At 40.1% G+C, this 18,040-nt stretch overlaps 1 protein-coding gene across 4 annotated transcripts in view; it reads left to right on the top strand.

The window, feature by feature from the left end:
• LOC122994988 (rho guanine nucleotide exchange factor TIAM1-like) overlaps positions 1 to 18,040 on the top strand; it is a 76,975-nt gene that overhangs the window by 2,061 nt on the left and 56,874 nt on the right. Inside the window, exon 1 of one of the 4 annotated variants that reach the window (XM_044369862.1) lies at positions 16,489 to 16,706. The exons of the other annotated variants lie outside the window; for them this stretch is intronic. The gene's annotated coding sequence lies outside the window, so the exon portion shown is untranslated. Of the gene's footprint in view, positions 1 to 16,488; positions 16,707 to 18,040 lie in introns of those variants that run through there. 4 annotated transcript variants of the gene reach the window in all.

Below are 18,040 nucleotides of genomic sequence, written 5' to 3'. Positions count from 1 at the left end.
ACATATATGTATGTGTTCACGCTGCACTTGGGTACCTGTAGTGATGCAGGTTTCAGACCCAGAACTTGCAAGCATCCCAACACCGCATAGAGGAGTTGAAATAGCTGTATTAGTGTAGACAGATGCAGCCAGCAGACCAGAAAGACAGACTGACTGTAAAAAGCTGGTATAAATAGCCTGGGAGTGGAGGTGATGAATAATAGAGACTACCAATGCTGCTGACAGTGAAGGAGAGAGGCCGTGACAGCAGGAGAGTCCAGCAAAGTATGAAGTATAGTATGAAAGCAGAGAATGGAAAAGAATAGAGAAGAAGACAAAACAATGAGGAAGAGACTGAGAATTTTCCAGCCAGCTGTCGACAGAAGTTATGGGTCATATGTCAATATAATATTGCCTTTTTATGAATAATCAGCCTACTCTATTTTCTTCCTTGGATAGGACTTAAATGGTACAGTTTGTTCGATTGATTTTCAATGCGTATTTAGTCCACGCTACACATAAAAACTGTTATGCTGAGATTCCACTCTTAATGTTGATTATTATTGGGTTTATTAGTCAAGGTTTAAGCTGTAACTTTGTGCCTCGTATCTAAAGAGAATAACTTAATCGATGATAAAAGCATATCAACTTAAACATCATCCTTCACCTTTACAGCACAGGCCTTCAAATTCAACTCGAACTTCAACTTCGAATGAACCAACACATAACAGACAGCCTACGCTTATGAAAGGCTTAAAGCATAACTGTCACTGGCAAATTAAGTTCAGGTGAAAGGTTATGCCTAAGGTGTAGTCTTCCATTAATAGCCATCGCCCCAGGGTTTCACATGGCACAGTAGATGTGCGTGTTCCTCCCAATAGTATTGGTGAACCAGTCCTACAGGGTTCAGTCCTTTTGTTGCTGACAATGAGTGGATGTTTGCGCGTCATATTAGAAAGAAATGGGAAAAGAAAGTCCTGCTATTAATTGATATCCAACACCCACATGCACACAGTCACACTGGGAGGTGGTAAGGCTGTCCCTCTGGTGTTCGCAGAACGATGACTCAGAGGTGGAGGTTTTTTCTTCTTTTCAACAAGTTACATAACTGGCAGAAAGGGCACTTAACTGGAATGTGAGTGCGCGTATTTGTCTGCGACTATGTGCATGTCTGAGTAGGTGCACTTTGTCTGTATTCGCATTCACGGGGTTGTCTTTTTTAAAATCTTTCTATACACGTCTCTAGTTTTGCACTCCAAAGCACTGCTGACAAGAACCAGTGTGATCACATTTCTGAAGGTGGCTTCTCATTGTTCACCCGAGGGCTGCAGCAGTAGATGTACAGCCCAGAACCCAACCTAAACACTCTGGACAGGCTTTTACTTGTTTAACAGCTAAACACTATATATACACACACTGCATTCCTTCTCATCTTCAATCTGTATAGGTGATTTATCTGAGCTGGAATATTATTCCACGTCCCTGCATATCAATTACTGGGAAATTGAAAAGCTCATTTAGATGTATGGCTTCCTAACAGATGTGATCGAGGCAAAATGGCAGTCAGCTCAAGTTTGGAATGAAATTATAACCACTGAGCGACTGGCTTCAGTCACGCAAGATTGCACAAGTTTGTGTGATTTAGGGTGCAACTGTTACTCTCTTGAGAGACAGCTTACTGTTAAGTATCTGCATTCACACAAACACATGATTTGAAATGAACACAGGAGCCTATTCTGCACTCTAGCCTGAATGATCCTATTGAGCTATTGGTGCTCCCTCCCCTCTGACCCTCCTCTATTCTCTTGGGTGAAAGTCCACCTTCCGGTACGCAGTCTACCACTGACATTGCAGGGTTATTTTAGAGACTAGGAGCCATAGGTCAGGGGTGAGATGCCATAAATGGTGCCCGTCCTATGAGACATGGTTGGTTGGTAGACAGACTAATTACAAGGCCCCTGTCACCCAACCTCTGACCCCTGAGCTCTGTGTCATGTGATCATGAGAGCGGAGCCCCTGAAGATCCCGTTGACAGCTAATTTCTCTTTTTTTTCCTGGTCATGTCCACCTCTATTATACTGCAGATTAGATATCATGTTTCACTCTCCGTCTTCTAATAGGTGTAGTTTGGACAAAAGGGGGGAAAGGAGAAGGGTTTAAGTGTTTGAATCCTGTATTATTTGTATGACAATGGTTTAGTAGTTTCTAAGCGCAGCAGACAGGCCTCAGCAGAACGTAGGATGAGGTTACACCATGTGTAGTCCATGTAGAGATGACTCCAGAGGAACTCAAAGGCTAATTTAACACATTACAAACCCCGTCTCATCCATGGTGAAACAGCAGTCTAGGGGTCTGACCTTTGAACTCGTTGACCTGCTAAACCTGTACAACCATAACTCTCACTTTTACCCAAGAAGGTGCTTATTTTTATTACTCTTGCTAGTGTAATGGCTGTAGGATTCGCAACACTGTTTAGTAGATTGCTGCATGAAGGAAGGCGGGGAGACAGAGATCATTTGATGTTTGGCAACTGAGTGTCCTGCCAGACGCTGACCTTGTGTGACATTCCAGAGATGTTTCTGTGTCTAATTCCTCAACGGTCGATAGCAGGAATATCACATGTGTTGATCGCAATCAAGTGACAGTGAAAAAAAATCAATCTTTCATTTCAAAATGTACAATTTATGTACTTTACATTAATTGAAAAAAAAAAACATCTATAAATTCATTGCTAATGAAAATAATGGCTAGTTGCAACCCCTAACAAATCATGTAAGTTATTTTGTATGACATCTGTATGAAAGTGGCCATAATCGTGTGAGAAACAATACACATACATTTTTGTTCATCTACATAAATTGTACAATTTACATGTATGATTCTTTCAGATTGTTTACCGAACTTATCAGATCATAAACGCCTTATCTCCCCTTTGTGTTTTGATATTCCCTCTCTTTCTTCTCCCCCACCTCTTTTTTCCCCCCCAGAGCCGGCTCATGTAGATTCTTCCCTGCAGACAGACTTCAGATTCTGTTATGTAAATTAATTCCCCATTCAAATATTTTCAAAGCAAATATTTAGCAAGGAGTTACAGAAGAAGCAAGTAGTAAACAAGATAAAGAGAGGAAACCAGTTTGCCACACGTTGTCAGCTTAAATCGTATAGGGAGGGCCGTGAGTGAGTAGGAATGTGTGTGTGTCACACTCAGCAGAGATACTGTACATTCTGTTCAGAGGTCGGATTATTGAACCGTGTGCAATAGATCGGTCTTTACCTTTTCCTGAAATGATATCGACTCACACTACAGCAAGTGTGTTTGCACATATGTTTTATCTGCAAGGTGACCTTTCTCTATAAACACGCCACGCAGATTTCATCCTATTGTGATTATTGTCCGTCTTGAGAGCTGATTGGGTGCACTTGGGTGCATGTGGGTATGTTTGCGAGTTTTCCATTTAGGACTCTCGTAGGTGTGTGTGAGATGTGATGGTCAGCTGTGAAGTGTTCTGTGGTTCCCAGCAGGCTGAAGACTGCTACACACTCCTCTCTTGTCAGGAGGAGAGGGAAGACTCAGGGGGAAGGGAGAAAAGCAAAAGAACAGAGAGAAAAGGAAGGGAATGGAAGAAGGTCACTTTACTTCCAGAAAATATAAATTCTACAATGCCCATGGCCAGACTAGAAGGAATTTTATTATTTCCCTCATAGAGTGTCCTCTCTCTCTCACTGTAGTCCACTTTTTACATATATTTTTTCTCTTTTTCTTTGTATCTTCTTTCGTTCTCCTTTCTGTCCATTACAGATAATGGAGAGTCTGGGCTCTGACCCCCATGCTCTTTGAGATGAAGAAGGAATTGACTGTGCTAATATGCGCATATTTTGAATTCTTTTGAATTTCCCAGCCTAAAATTATACACTTCACCCCACGTTTTACTTAATTATTCATCCACTTGTGAAAGGAATTTGGAAAGTAAAGTGTGTTCAGGGGCTCTGTCTGTAAGAAGAAGACTAGAGCTGCAACTGATGGTTATTTTCATTATCGATTAATCTCAGAAAATAGTGAAAAATGCCTCACAAAGTCCCAGAACATATGTTGACATTGCCCAAGCAATTGGTTTACCATCATAGAAAACAAAATTTACCATCAAGTCTTCACAAATGAGAAACTGGAGCCAGCAAATTTTTTTTTTTTACCATTTTTTGCTTGAGAAATGACTTAAATTATACATTTTTTGTCAGTCCATCGATTAATCAATCTTTCACATTTCTGAACCAGAAAGGTAACCTAATGGTTCACAATACTGCCAAAGTGCAAAGGGCACTTATCCTCTACTGCGTACTACCTTGATCCAAGGACAACTAATGGCAACTGGCTTGCATTAGCCAAATGTTGTGCCCACTTATGATACATCAGAAGAGGCAGTTGCATGCAATATGTTACTGTTACATCAGTCTGTGTAAGCATAAACCATCAGACTATAATTGCATAGTTATATGTAAGATGTAAGGCATAACAGAACCCATAATGGATACTTTATGTTTCCTGCCAAGCCTGCGCTTTGTTCTGCTGTATATGTTGGTCACCATTATGCACAGGTAGTCCTATAGGTGCTTGTGTGTGTATGTGTGTGTGTGTGTGCTTTTACTGGTTCTTTAATGTGATTGTATTAATTACTTGTGGTGCCCCCAGTCTTGTAAGCCCTGGACAGCAATTAACCTGTTTTAATTAGACAGGTGTTGCTGGAGGAAGTGAGACAACAACACCCGCAATTACAGAGAGAAGGTTAGAGTGAGAGTGACGATGTGAGAGTGACGAGCATGTTCATGTCTATTTATTACTACCAAATGTCTTCCCAAAGATTTCCCAGTCCTTGCTTCTTTAACGTTTATCAGCAGATCCTGGGTTAAGATGAAAATGTGGATAACATAAGGTAAAGGTTAAACTATCATCATTATGGAGAGAGTTAAGGTTACGGATGCTTTCACATGGTTTGTATTCAGCCTTGAACATATTGATGCCCTTTATCAGGATCAATAGCTGCTCATTAACTTTGAACACGAAGCCAGTTTCATGCCTTTGTTGTGGTACAAATATTTGATTTTATATTATATTTTATAAATATTTTAACTGTTGAACCCAATAAGGGCAGAGGTCAGTGTTAGGGCAGTCTGTCACCCATTCAGGAGACCTACCCGAATGCCCTCATTTATACTCTTAAGTATCATTATCTAAAGAGGAACAAACACCTTGTGTTTAAGGAAATGGGGAACCCCTTTCTTCTGCTTCACCTCACCTTGCTAAAGGTCAGCATCCATTATTCTCACATGACCCAGGGCAATGTATACCTGTACAGAATCGAAGCATGAAGATCCTCTTTTTATGATGGTATATAATTGAGACATATGACCAGTGTTCCATTTAAATCTACTAACTGAAAATCAATTCACTAATCCGCTAATTGAATGTTATGTTGACTATTTAAATGCCAAAGTAATCATAGAAAAGACAATTTCAGAAACGAAAACAATACTGTCCATTTATCTCACAAAATAATACAATAATTAAGGTCAATAATAATGATGTCAGCACATAATGAAATAATATATTAATGATAGTATCAACAAAGCAACCAATGACTGAATTAAGAGCATACTAGTAAACCAATATACAGTTTTTGTTAGAAGATGTATACAAGGATTGTATAATAGGAGTTTTATTTCAAGATTTGTAATCTAATAAATTGACACAAACATTACAACATATTTGGGATCTGGATACTTCTCAGAAATTATGTAAAATGTAAAATGGTAATTTCAAATGGCCAGATGAAGCATGGATTATCCTTGGTCTTTGTGGGACTGAACTAAAACCCCTCCGCTGACTTGGAAGCATCACTCAGCTCCACTAAATCCCATCCCTCTCTGCTCCCTGTCTGTCTGCCTCTATTTGGCTGTTTGTGCTTCTAATTATTTTAGGTTGCCAGCTAACACAGCATAAACCTACCAAAGCACTGACGTGTGAGTGGGGTCACACCAGTCCAAATCTGCCACCGACATGAGCGAACAGCAAAAACTCTTTCCTGTCTTTTCATAGCAGGGCACAATGGTCGTAGGTTTTGCTGATGTACACAGAAAGCCTAAGAGTTGGAGGGTGCAGGCAGATGTCAGGTGTCCTTACCTGACACCCCACCGCACAATATCTTCCACTTCTGCAGTCTGAAGGATTTTACCATGCCGTGTGTCTTTGCACACATTTGGGAATTTTTATGCCTCTGCGCTGGCGACAGCCATGGCTGGAGGCATTATGTTTTCTGGTTGTCTGTCCATCCGTCCATCTGTCCGTCTGTCTGTCCCATTCACATGAATGCGACATCTCAAGAACGCCTTGAGGGAATTTCTTCAAATTTGGCACAAACGTCCACTTGGACTCAACGATGAACTGATTAGAATTTGGTGGTCAAAGGTCAAGGTCACTGTGAACTCACAAAACACAAATTCATATGCTAATTACGACAAATTTCACAGTTTCAAATGTCTAATAGGATAAAATGATGAAGTGATGACATTTTATTTCCAAAAGGTCAAAGGTCAACCTCACTGTGACATCATAATGTTCTGCCAAAACACTTTTCTTGCCATTATTCAACACCATAACAGAAACAGAAGGGGAGATTGTGACCATATTTCACATTCGGTCAGATACTGAATTGGTAAACTAATTTTGGGTGTCCACTTTGAAACTGTGGTGATTGTATAGATCTTCTGTGCGGCCGGATTGAAGATGTGTGTGAAGCATCCATGTTTTGGAGTTTGTAGTTTCTTTGCAGCAACATCCTTATCTGAAGCATCGTCAACTATCATGGTTACAACTATCACAATCAGCTTTATCGGCCAAGCATGTGAACATGTACATGGAAAGTACACTTAATACCTTTTATCAAATTCCTTCAAGGTCTTCACTAGAAATATTATATGAGTCTGGACAGACATGGATGTAAACTGCGACTTGACTGGGAGAGGCATACAACCGCGAGGTGGTATTACCAGTTTATTCTTATTTTAATCTTGTCCAAGCATGTTCTTTTTACGTTCAAAACTAAAGATTATTTTCATTATCGACTAATCTATCAATTATTTTCTCATGTTTGATAAGTTGCTTGGTCTATAAAAAGTCAAAAAATGGTGAAAAATCTTGATCATGGTTTCCCAAAGCCCAAGATTAAACCTAAAATGTCTTGTTTCATCTCAACCAACAGTCCACAACCCAAAGATAGTTCAGTGTACCGTCATAGAGGTTTAAAGAAACTTGAAATATTCACATTTCAAAAGCTGAAACCAGAGAATTTTAGCATTTTTTCTTTAAAAACGACTCAAAACGATCAATCGGTTATCAAAACAGTAGCCGATTCATTTTCACTTATTGTTGCAGTTCTACTTACTATAATTACTAGCATTTGTGTGTGTGCGTCTGCATGTGTGTGTATGTTTTGTATGTGTGTTGTTTTGTTTTTTACCTATTGTCACAATGCCATATATCTGCTTAATGCTCTGAAGTAGAAAATGTTTTGTGTATAACAGTCAGTACGTTTCGTCTCTGTCTCTGTGTATCCATCTCAGTGGGTGGTAACTGTTAAACTCTTCCATTTGGTAGGATTACTCCTCCAGTCAGTCCTCGTGGGAGCAGCCATCAGCCCGTCATCTTTCAGAGGAACACTGTACCTTCTGATGCTTTAATCCCTTCTTCTCTCTCCTCCCCTCCTTTTCCCACACTCAACCTCTTAACCTCATCTCCCGTTTTCTCCTCCCTCCCTCCCTTTTTTTTTTTTTTTTTTTTGCTGGCGCTGTCAACTTTCAGCTGAAGTGGCTGAAACTCAGTAGACGCAGCAGCTGTGGTGTTAAAAGCTGTGATGTTACAGCACCGTCTGACGAGTTCAATACCAAGATGCTGCATGCTATAGGATAAGGAGTTTTAAAAAGGCTTAAGAAAGAAAATAAATTATTTCATTAGATTTTAATAATTTGTTTTTTTTCCTAGCATCCATTGTTTTTCACAGTAGGTATTGCATTATTGTCCCACATGGTTTGAAATATAACAAATAAAGTAGCTTAGCCTCATCATAACATGAATCAATTAGACTTTTCTGTTTGATCTTATTCATTCTGATCATTTATGCCTTTAACACTATCTCTTTCCATGTCTAATACTGAACGTGGCAGCCCGAGAGCTACTGAATGGGGGTTAGATGATGTGAGTTTGAGATGGCTGTGTGTTACGGACAGTGAATGATGTAACCAGACAAGCACAACTGGCGGACAAGAAAAAAGGTCTAATTCTGTCTCTGCTGCTTGACCTGGAAACAACTCACATGCAAAGATTCGATAAATGAGCAGGATGTGTGTGAAAATATATGTGTGTGTGTATGAAGTGGAGGAAGTAAGAGGGTGAGAGAAAGAGCATTTATATCAACATATTACAAATTATTTCAAACGTTACGGTGTGTTTTGTTGCTGTTTTTTAATTTAATTTAACTCAAAGGAATACAGTGATGCATAATTCACAACTCCAAAAAGACATTTAAAGACATCTATTGAGCTGAAATGTGGGAAATTAGTAAATACAAATAAAAGTGACCCCCTCTTTTGGCATTAAAATAAAAGAAAATTGAAAAAAAACAACAACTTGTTGGTCTAACATGAACAGGAAGACTATACAAAAGTGTATTTCATAATTTCTTATTTATGATAGTAATCTGTTCAACCTAATTTTGCTGCAAAGCCTAGACTTGCTTTGTTTGTGTTTGGCTTCATACGCATGAACGAGTGTGTTCGCCTGTCGATGTTATGTGTGATTTTGGAGAGTAACAACAGCAGGTTTTTTTTTTAGGGATGCCATGTCAGAATCCATTTACATCCTTGTCGGAAAGTCTCTGATGAGCAGTGAAATCTTTTGATGTGTGGTGGCTGCAGCCCGCGTACAGTAAGGGTTTGAGCGTATGTGTGCTTTAATAACCAAAGAGCCGATTGGTGTGTGCGTGTCTCTAGAGAGGCTGAGTTACTGGGTTGTTTGAGTACTGAAATGGGCTGTGCAGTTTTTCGCTCATGAGTTTGTGACAAGGTCAGGAGGTTGCGTGGTGTGTGTGTGTGTGCAGCCGTCTGAGCTCTGCTATAGCCTTGTCTGTCTCTCACTCACATCTCCCTCACATCCTTCTCTGTCCTCCAGTCACACACACACATTTTCTTTTGCTGCCATCCCTTGTTAATTTCTTTTACAAATGAGTCAGAAAGTAGAAGAGATTAGGAGGAAGACATGGAAATGCTAATTGAGCATGAAATCAAAAGAGACATATACACTGTTCCCACCTCTCCCATGTGCACGAATCTCAGATTATCATCTTTGAATGAAGCACCCTAATTACTGCTGCTCCCTGTTTACATTGAGGGGGATTATGATTGGTGAAGATGATACAATGCTGATCTGAAGGGTACCATCATGTATGGAGTACAGATAAATCTTTATATCTGATACGCTGATTTTGTGGTTTTCTTGTTATGTCTGCCAAACAGTGCCAAATGATGACATTCAACATATCCTCTATTTTCTCAGTCTGGTAAGTCTTAACTCTGACTTGTCTGACTTGGTCTCAGTCATTATTGGATGTTGACTAGAGTTTATCCAGCCTAAAACAATTTTAAACATGTATTTTCTTTTCACCTTTGCTACATGTAATTATTTTCTTTCCAGACATTTTAAGGGATCACCGCGTGGGTACAATGTATTTATCTGCAGTAATTAGTTAAAACCTCAGCTAGTTGGTTGTTTAAGGGTTTAAGCCCCTACAGATAGATCACTTATGCTGACACCTTAAGCATAATATATACTTTCCCATGAATGGGAAAAGTGGTATTTTTGTTTTCATTTGAAACAACATGTACATTGTTTATTCCCTATTTTCGTCTGAATCTTGCATTGGACACTATTTTATCTCGAACACAGCTGATCCTGGAACAATGCTGACTGTGACGCTGCTTCTTGGTTTATTCATCTTTCTGTTTATTTCAGCATAACCTAAAAAAATATACATGAGTTTGGTGTGATAGTGTACTGTCTCCAGGGATTTCTATCAGTAGTGTTTATGTGGTGTGTGAGGGACAGATTATTTGCTGAACATTGGTGCTAATGTGTTTGCGTACTTGTGTGTTGCAGTGAGAACCTTATTAGTATGGATTGTAGCTAGTCCATCAGGTTTTAGGGATAAGTGTAGCTGATTGTAATACAGTCCATTCATTTACTAAGGGGATGGGGGATTTACATACTGATTCTATCATTCACACTAAGACAGGGTAATGGAGGCTCTATGTTTGTTTGTGTATGTTTGTCTTGAATTGATTATGAAACTGTTTCCAGGATATAAAATAGTAAAAAAAATTCTTGAAACGGTACGTGCAGATATAGTCTTGAATCAGATGGAGGGTTTTCTTATTTTGCTCTTAATCAATTTCCATGAGCAAATTTAAGAGAAAAAATAAGGAAATGTGTCAGTGAGGCTCTTTGTCTTATCTAGTGATAAGCGACCGTTGCCCTGGTGTTTAACTGATAAACGGAGGATGTGTGAGTACCGCCCTCTTCTTTGCTGCTCAGTCATGGTGTTCAACACTCACGGATGTATTATAAGAACTGGAAACTGGACTCCAAGATGATGCCAATTCATTCAAATGAAAATTGCTCACTGAGTGCAACAGCCAGAAAAACCTCCAGGTTTGCGCAAGAAAAAAAAAAAAAAAAAAAAATATATATATATATATATATAAACAGTAATTACTGACTCTGTCTGCAGTATCTTGTCAACAGTTTTATTATCAGCCAATCAGGCAAATTGGCAGCAAGGCTGACTGACAGTGCTGCCTTCAGCTGCGTAATACATACATGCTATCACTAGTGATGGTAATGATAAAAATATCTTACTTCCTGTGTGTTACATGATTTTATGGATAAAACCCTGTGTTGTGTAGAGCACGACAAATGTAAAAGCTTTCATGAGTTGCTTATAGGTTGATTAAACTAAATGCACACACATTTGGATAAAAATATCATATATATTTTTTAAAAAAGTGAGAAATTGAATGAACCCTCCCCTCCCCCCACCCACTAAAATACTGTGCCCACTGTGCTAGTCTGATTTAACTTCTCTGTGACAATGGTGGTGAACTGACAGCAAAACTCGGAATCAGGCGCTTTTATGATGTAAATGACCAACTGTAATACACGAGGGGCTGAAGGTCATGTTTCTCTGTACTGTGAGAGCATTTTAAACCACATAGCATAGCAGTGGTTTAGGAACAGTAACGTAAGAGTGACTAAAAAAAACAGTACAATATATATAGTTCATATGTAATAACTGCAGGTAACGAGCTAACCTCTTCCACATGAATATTCATTAGAGTCATACCTTTGGGCTAATGTTGCACAGATGTGTGCTGAATGACCTTGCAATTTAAGTACACAAATCTACTGGCCAAAAATCCATCTTAAATTAAACTGCACTTTTTTGTGTCTGTTTCAGCATACATTTGTACTCTGTAAATCACTTGTTCTGTGTTCTCCTTTGAGTAAAAAACATCAGAAACCAAAAGGGAGAAATATATATTTTATATTTTTTGGTTTCATGATGGTGCCCCCTAGTTTTGCATTAATACACCATTAGGTATCTGTCTACGTAGATGGAGACCTTATTTCCAAACAACCAATAAAATCTCTGTATTAAGCAGTAACGTCAGTCATAAACAGACAGTCACACTGTCACTGAGCCAGACAGCAACCTGCTACACAACACAAGAGCTACAGACTCTCAACAACAACCCACATTAGTCTCCTCATTATCCAATTCACAAAAATGAATACACGTCTTGTCCTGCCTCTTGACAAACAAACATTCTCCAGGGAAAAGTGCACTGCTAACGTCAGTCAGCAGGCTAGATAGCTAATTAGCTACTAAGCTACAACACACTAAACAGCATGTAAACATACCTACAAATGTCACTTCAGTTAGATGCGGGTGTGGTTCTATCTCTTACTCCACTGCTAACAACACAATGCTCATAACACATGTAGGCTAGATGTTTATATTATGAATCACTTTTTTTGCTCAGTTCAGTTCAAACTTTCATAGTCACTGACTATGTAGTTCATTCATTTTTTTAAGCTACTGTCTAAGCTTTTCCATCACTGTCCAATAAGTGAATGTATCACTGTGTGAGCAAACACATGTTCATACCACTGATTCTGACTGTCTTCTGTTCAGTAGCATGTTCAGTTTGTTGCTAGGTCAAACTGTTAAGTTCAGTTCAGTGAAAAACTGTATCATATAATGTACATCAACTATATACAGCACTCTTTATAAGGTTAATAGCTCAGTAGCCATTTATTTGCAAAAGCATAATTACAATATGACTGTTACTGTGGGTTCCACAGTCCCAGATGGCAGATGGAAGTAGGCCACTTCAGGCAATGATGCGGCACTGCTGCCCTTCTTCTGGCCTGGAAATGGCCCACATGTAAAATAGCAAGTATGGCCCAAATATCCTAAATCAAATTTTTTGGTAAAGATGCGGTGCTCTCAGGTATGTGTGTTCTGGATGTGGGCCAGTTCTGGTTTATGTGGTTTGTTCTCAGTTGACATATGGCTTGCTTGTGGCCTAGATCTGGGAAACAGGAGCGGACCGCCCAAGTGCCGTCATTCCATGCGGTATGTGGGCCAGATGAAAGTGCCGAAAGTGTCTGGTGTGGGCCGGATCTGGGCCACAGCAATTTTGCTATCTGGGGTGTGTTTTAAAAACCATTTCTGATATTTCCCCAAATACCCTTTTTTTTCTCTTTTAATAATAAAAAAACTATTAACAATACAACATTATTTTTGACTGCAAAAAGTTATGGCTTAATGTGGTTTCAGTTGGACTTTCAGTTGCATGTTGACCTGCTCTGTTTTTGAGCGTGTCAATAGTGTACGTATGTGTATTGGGGCTGGTCAGTCCAAACATCTAAGACCAGGTTGGAGGGTATCTTCAGGATAAAGAGAGAGATTTATATTTACTGTATCTGCAAATGGGACTGGACTGCAACTTGTAATGTTCACAAAAAACTGAGACAAATCAAAGGCTGCAAACATAAAACCAAGCATCAACTTGGGTATCTACAACACTATATGCCTGTGTGGTTTTGTGTTTTTCTGTGTGTGTGTGTGTGTGAATGGAAAGATGAGATTGGTGAGGGTGGGATGCATGTATGATCTGTTACACTTGACGATCGAAATAATTGACACCTCACCTATTGTGTCAAACCCAAGCTGTCCATCACGGTGTTACACCTGATGCATGTCATCGTTTCTTTGTGTTGATCATGAAGGGATGCAACCTAACACCTGATGCCCGCTTGTTCATCAGATTGAGGGCCTGTCAGTCACATCTGTCACTATTAATGAGTGCAGTTGTGTCTCTCAGTATACCTGTCCAATTTATTTTTTTTTATGTCTGGAGCATATATATGTGTGTGTGCATTCCACATATGCTTTAGTTTGCATGTGCATATACAATGGTATCCCATGCTAATGGAAAATGTAATAGCGCTAGACAGGGATTAGCTGATATGACCCCAAGCAGTGCAGCTAGCAACCGGTAGCTAATGTGACTCTAAGAGAAAGGTAGCAGGCCAGAAGGGACGTTCTATTGTGGCCCAGCAGTAGATACATTATTCATTAGCTCTACTCGCTTGGCTGGTGATAATGATTTTATCAAATCTGGCAAGCTGGGTGGTTGGGTGAGAGAAACGGGCAGTCTGACTACGTATATGTGCATATCCTTTTTGTCCCTTTTCCAATACAGTATGTTCATGAATTTCAATATGATATGTTTAGCAACAGATATGGCAGCAGGCATGAAATGGGAAACCAAATATGTGTGTCATTCCTTCAACTGATATTGCCACCCCCACCCACACATACACACACCACGATAGCATCTGATAAGGACACTATTGTGTTGAAAGGCCAACCTCAGGTGTTCAGGAAGGCAGGAAAACAAAAAGCGGCTTCACTTACAGCGCCGCTACCAAACAGTTCGTTTATTCAACAGAGAACTGTTGAATGGGCTTTGATATTCATTTACTCCTAGCTGTCCTAACCGCTGACTGCGCAGACGGCAACAAACAATGAGCGTGTTCCCATTACAAAAGCAGCACGCCAAATGATGAGTGCAGACAGAGCAAAACAAGCAAACAAAAAGAAACCCCCCTGACATCCTGATGTTTCTCCAGCCCTCCTCTTTGCTTACATAACATCCTCCACCTGCTCTTGTTATTATTACCTCCTCTGTATGCCGCTTGTACCAACATGCCATCACTGCCACTGAGTCGTCATTAAACTACTAGCCAGTTCCTTTTTGCTCCTCGGATAATTGCATTACAGCCCAATAACGCTATGTTTGGGTAGGAGTGTGGGAACTGGTTGTCTAAGTCTTTGTTCATCCCCCTTGGATTGGTTATTTCCTGTTTCAGCCGGCTCCCAGCAGGACACAACCTTCTCCAGCTATACTGTTAGATAACACAGAGAGAAACAAACGAGGAGACAGAAAGGAAGGGGATAGACTGGGGAAGAGATAGAGGTCTGATGAGAAGACAGGTGCCAGGAGACAGTCAGACGGACAGTATACGCACACGCACACACACACACATCCCTTTCACAGAAGAATTGTAATAGGCAAGAAGCAATGCAGTGGTATTGTCTGAGTTAGGTGCTGAAATGTCACAATGTGCCTGGGGGTAAAAAGCTGTGAATGTGTGTGTGTTGTTCGTGCACCAGTGTGCACACATGTTAGCGACTTTGTGTGTTTGTGACCGTCTCCTCTCTCTCTCTCTCTCTTTTTCTCCCCCATGGAGGCTGTGACAGGTCCTTTTGTCGGTTAGATCTGTTACCTTGCCTGCCCTTTGTCCCGACATGTTTGCCTCTATAAATGTTAAATACTCCCAAACACCACAGTTATGTCAGCAGCTTCACAGTGCAGCGGACAGAGACAATGGGGACCATCAGTTTATTACATAATCGGCCCTGTTTTTCTCATAAAATCCCTGTGTCCTTAAGCCAAACATTTTGGTACTGATCTGATGATCCCGAGAAAACAGAACTGTTTTGTCAGAAGATACAGAGCAGTTTATCTCATATCTCTACAAAGTTATTTATTAATCGGCTGTATTTTACCTAATTATTAGTGCATATCTGTAGATTAACACTAATTCTCCCCATATCTCGAGATTAAAGAAATTCAATACACTTGGATGAGTCTCACCACTGAATCCTGTTACAGGACCTCCTCGACAGACACATAGTATACATACACATTGATATATTGGATGACAAGTCCAACACATTAAAACAAAAATTGATTGTCCTAGTTTTGTGACAAAGACACTTCCAAATTGTGTCAAATGTGTACTGTTTGTGTTTACCTTTGTCACATGCAGCTATGTTTGCTAGTGTTAGTCACAAAGGTAAATAGCTACACTTTCTATAATAGGAAACTGAGACATGTAGCCATATTGTGATACGTGTGTTTGGAACATATTTAATATAGAAACAGACAGCGGAGTAGTTTAAGTAGTTTCTATGGACATCTTGATACTTTTTTTTTTTTTTGCTATAAAACCGGATCACTGTTGTGAATCCAAGCTGACTACACTTACTGTCCTTGAAAAAGCAAGTTAGAAACATTTCAGTCTACAGGTGGTGATTTCTTCATACTCAAAAAATGGGAGAAAATAATAATTTTATTTGGAGCGTCTGTTACAAGAAGCCTGGTGAGTTATAAAAGAGTAAAGGACAAGAAAAAGACAAGAAGAAGAAGTAGTAGCATAACACTCCTGGAAAGTTTCCAAGCAGAAAGTTCAATTCCTCTTGTACTCCACTACACCATACTGTGCACCTTTCTACTCAAACTACATCTCTATTCTGGTATATGAAGTCTTGCAAGTTTTAAGATAAAATTTGAATTTTAGCAAACTTTCTTCTGACTGCAACTTTTGGTTTTTCCTACCTGGTTTGGATTTTCTATTTTTTTCCACATTCATCCTATCAGTTTATGTACTTCTTTTCAAGTGTGTTTTCTTGTCTGCACATGTATCTGTATGTGTTGGTGCGTGCCTGTGCTTGTCCAATGTGTCTGTGTTGTCTCTGTTTTTTTGTGTGGAACTTGTGGCCAGGGGAGCCAGCAATTAAAAAGAGGACTGGGACATCTAAAGGCTTAGAGGCACAGAACCAGCACACATGCTGGCAGTCAATTGGCAAGCCAGGGGAGGTGAAATTGGAGAGATAGAGAGGAAAAAGAGAGCGAGCAGAGATGACAGAGGGAAGAAGGAGGAGGAGGGCAGGGTGAGTGCATGTGGGAGAGCAAAGGGAGAACCAGAGGAAAGAGGGCGGGCTCAAACTCTGGCAGCGCACACACACACACCCTCTTCTCAGCTCAGTCTGGTTTAGGCGTGCAAGAGGCAGCATGTGTGAGTATGTGCTGTAATGTGTGTGTGTGTGTGTGTGTGTATAGTCGAATGCTGGCTGGAGTCCGGGAGACATCTCACTGATGCGAGGATTCCCCCGTTTGCCCTATGAGAGGAGTCGTGCTGACTGTGTTTTAACCACCACAGGGAATTAACTGTTATACACACACAGGAAACACTGGGAGCTTAAGTAAAGGTAAAGAAACACATTTCTTGTTTTGATTATGTTTTTTTTTTAAGCTTTGTGAGTGACAGAGACTGAGAAGGAGGGATAGATGTGTGTGTGTGTGTGTATGTGTGTTAATATCTGTATCTTACATTGGTATATGTTGTAAGATGCTTTCTTGCTTTCTTACCCAACGTGTCTCTGTGTGTGAGTGTGACCTCTCTACTTTGATAGTACAGTATACTACTGTTTGGCGGCGGCTCTTTTCTCTTGATGGCTCCCGTGCTCTCTCTCTTTCTCAAACACACACACACACACACACACACACTCACTCATATATATGTATAAGAAAACTGAAAGATAAAAGCCTTGCACATATTTTGTTCAAATAGCCAACCTACGTGGGCCAGCATGTGTGTGGCAATGAACAGAGTTTATCAATCATTAATGCCCTCTGTGGGACGTTGCCTAGTTTCTTCCACGAGGTAATTTAGTGATAACAAAATACCTTAACAGCCCTCTGTAACGGCAGCACCTGACATTTCTCCTCATTGAACAAACTGAACAGCTCAAAGGGCTGTTTGTGCGTTTGATTGTAGGCTTTTACGTAAGTAAGTACAGAAGGGACGACATTACTTCAGATAAAGTGAGATTACACTCCGGATCTCAAACTCAAGCGTTACTTAGAGTAATGATGATTTGTCAAAAGCTTGTTAGAGAGCCGTAGCACTTGGAAGAAATGATGAAAGCGCAGGTCAATCCTCCGGATTTCTGGTTATGCCATCAAAGGTGCACAATGCAAAGTGAAGACAGGAGGATCATAACGGATTTGGATCTGATAAAGACATTAGCCTTCTTTGTGTGTGTGTATGTGCTGTGCTGTGTTTTGTGGAAAAATTAATAGAGGAGAGGAGAAACAGCTAAAGAGCAGGATAGAGGAGGACTAGACAGACAAAGAGGGAGACTTTAGGGCCACTGAAAGTCTTGAGAGAACAGCCAGTTAAAGGCAGAGTGGTACTGAGGACTTGGCAGAGAGCGACTGTAGCCAACAACAAGACAGAATGAAAGAGAGAATGTGTAAGAGAGAAAGGATAAGTTAAATGAGTCACTAAAACAAAGGAGGAGAGTCTGCAAATGTGCACTTTTAGCTCCTACTGAATACTTCATATACCATCTGTTAAATTTATGTGTGTGTGTGTGTGTGTGTGCCCGTAAGTGTATTAGTGAAGGTGTGAGGTCTCAGCTGTGCAGAGAGTCGTCTTCAGACATCCAGATAGTCGATGAATTACGAGGGGTCAAGGGGCACAGAGTCTTTTAGGTATTTGGTTTGGTCCGGTAAAAAAAAAAAAAAAAGATTGTTTCAG

This window comes from Thunnus albacares, chromosome 13, assembly GCF_914725855.1.
Source record: "Thunnus albacares chromosome 13, fThuAlb1.1, whole genome shotgun sequence".
Classification (NCBI taxonomy): Eukaryota; Metazoa; Chordata; class Actinopteri; order Scombriformes; family Scombridae; genus Thunnus; species Thunnus albacares.
The sequence above is the reverse complement of the archived record's forward strand: the minus strand, read 5'-3'. Positions and strand labels throughout refer to the sequence as shown.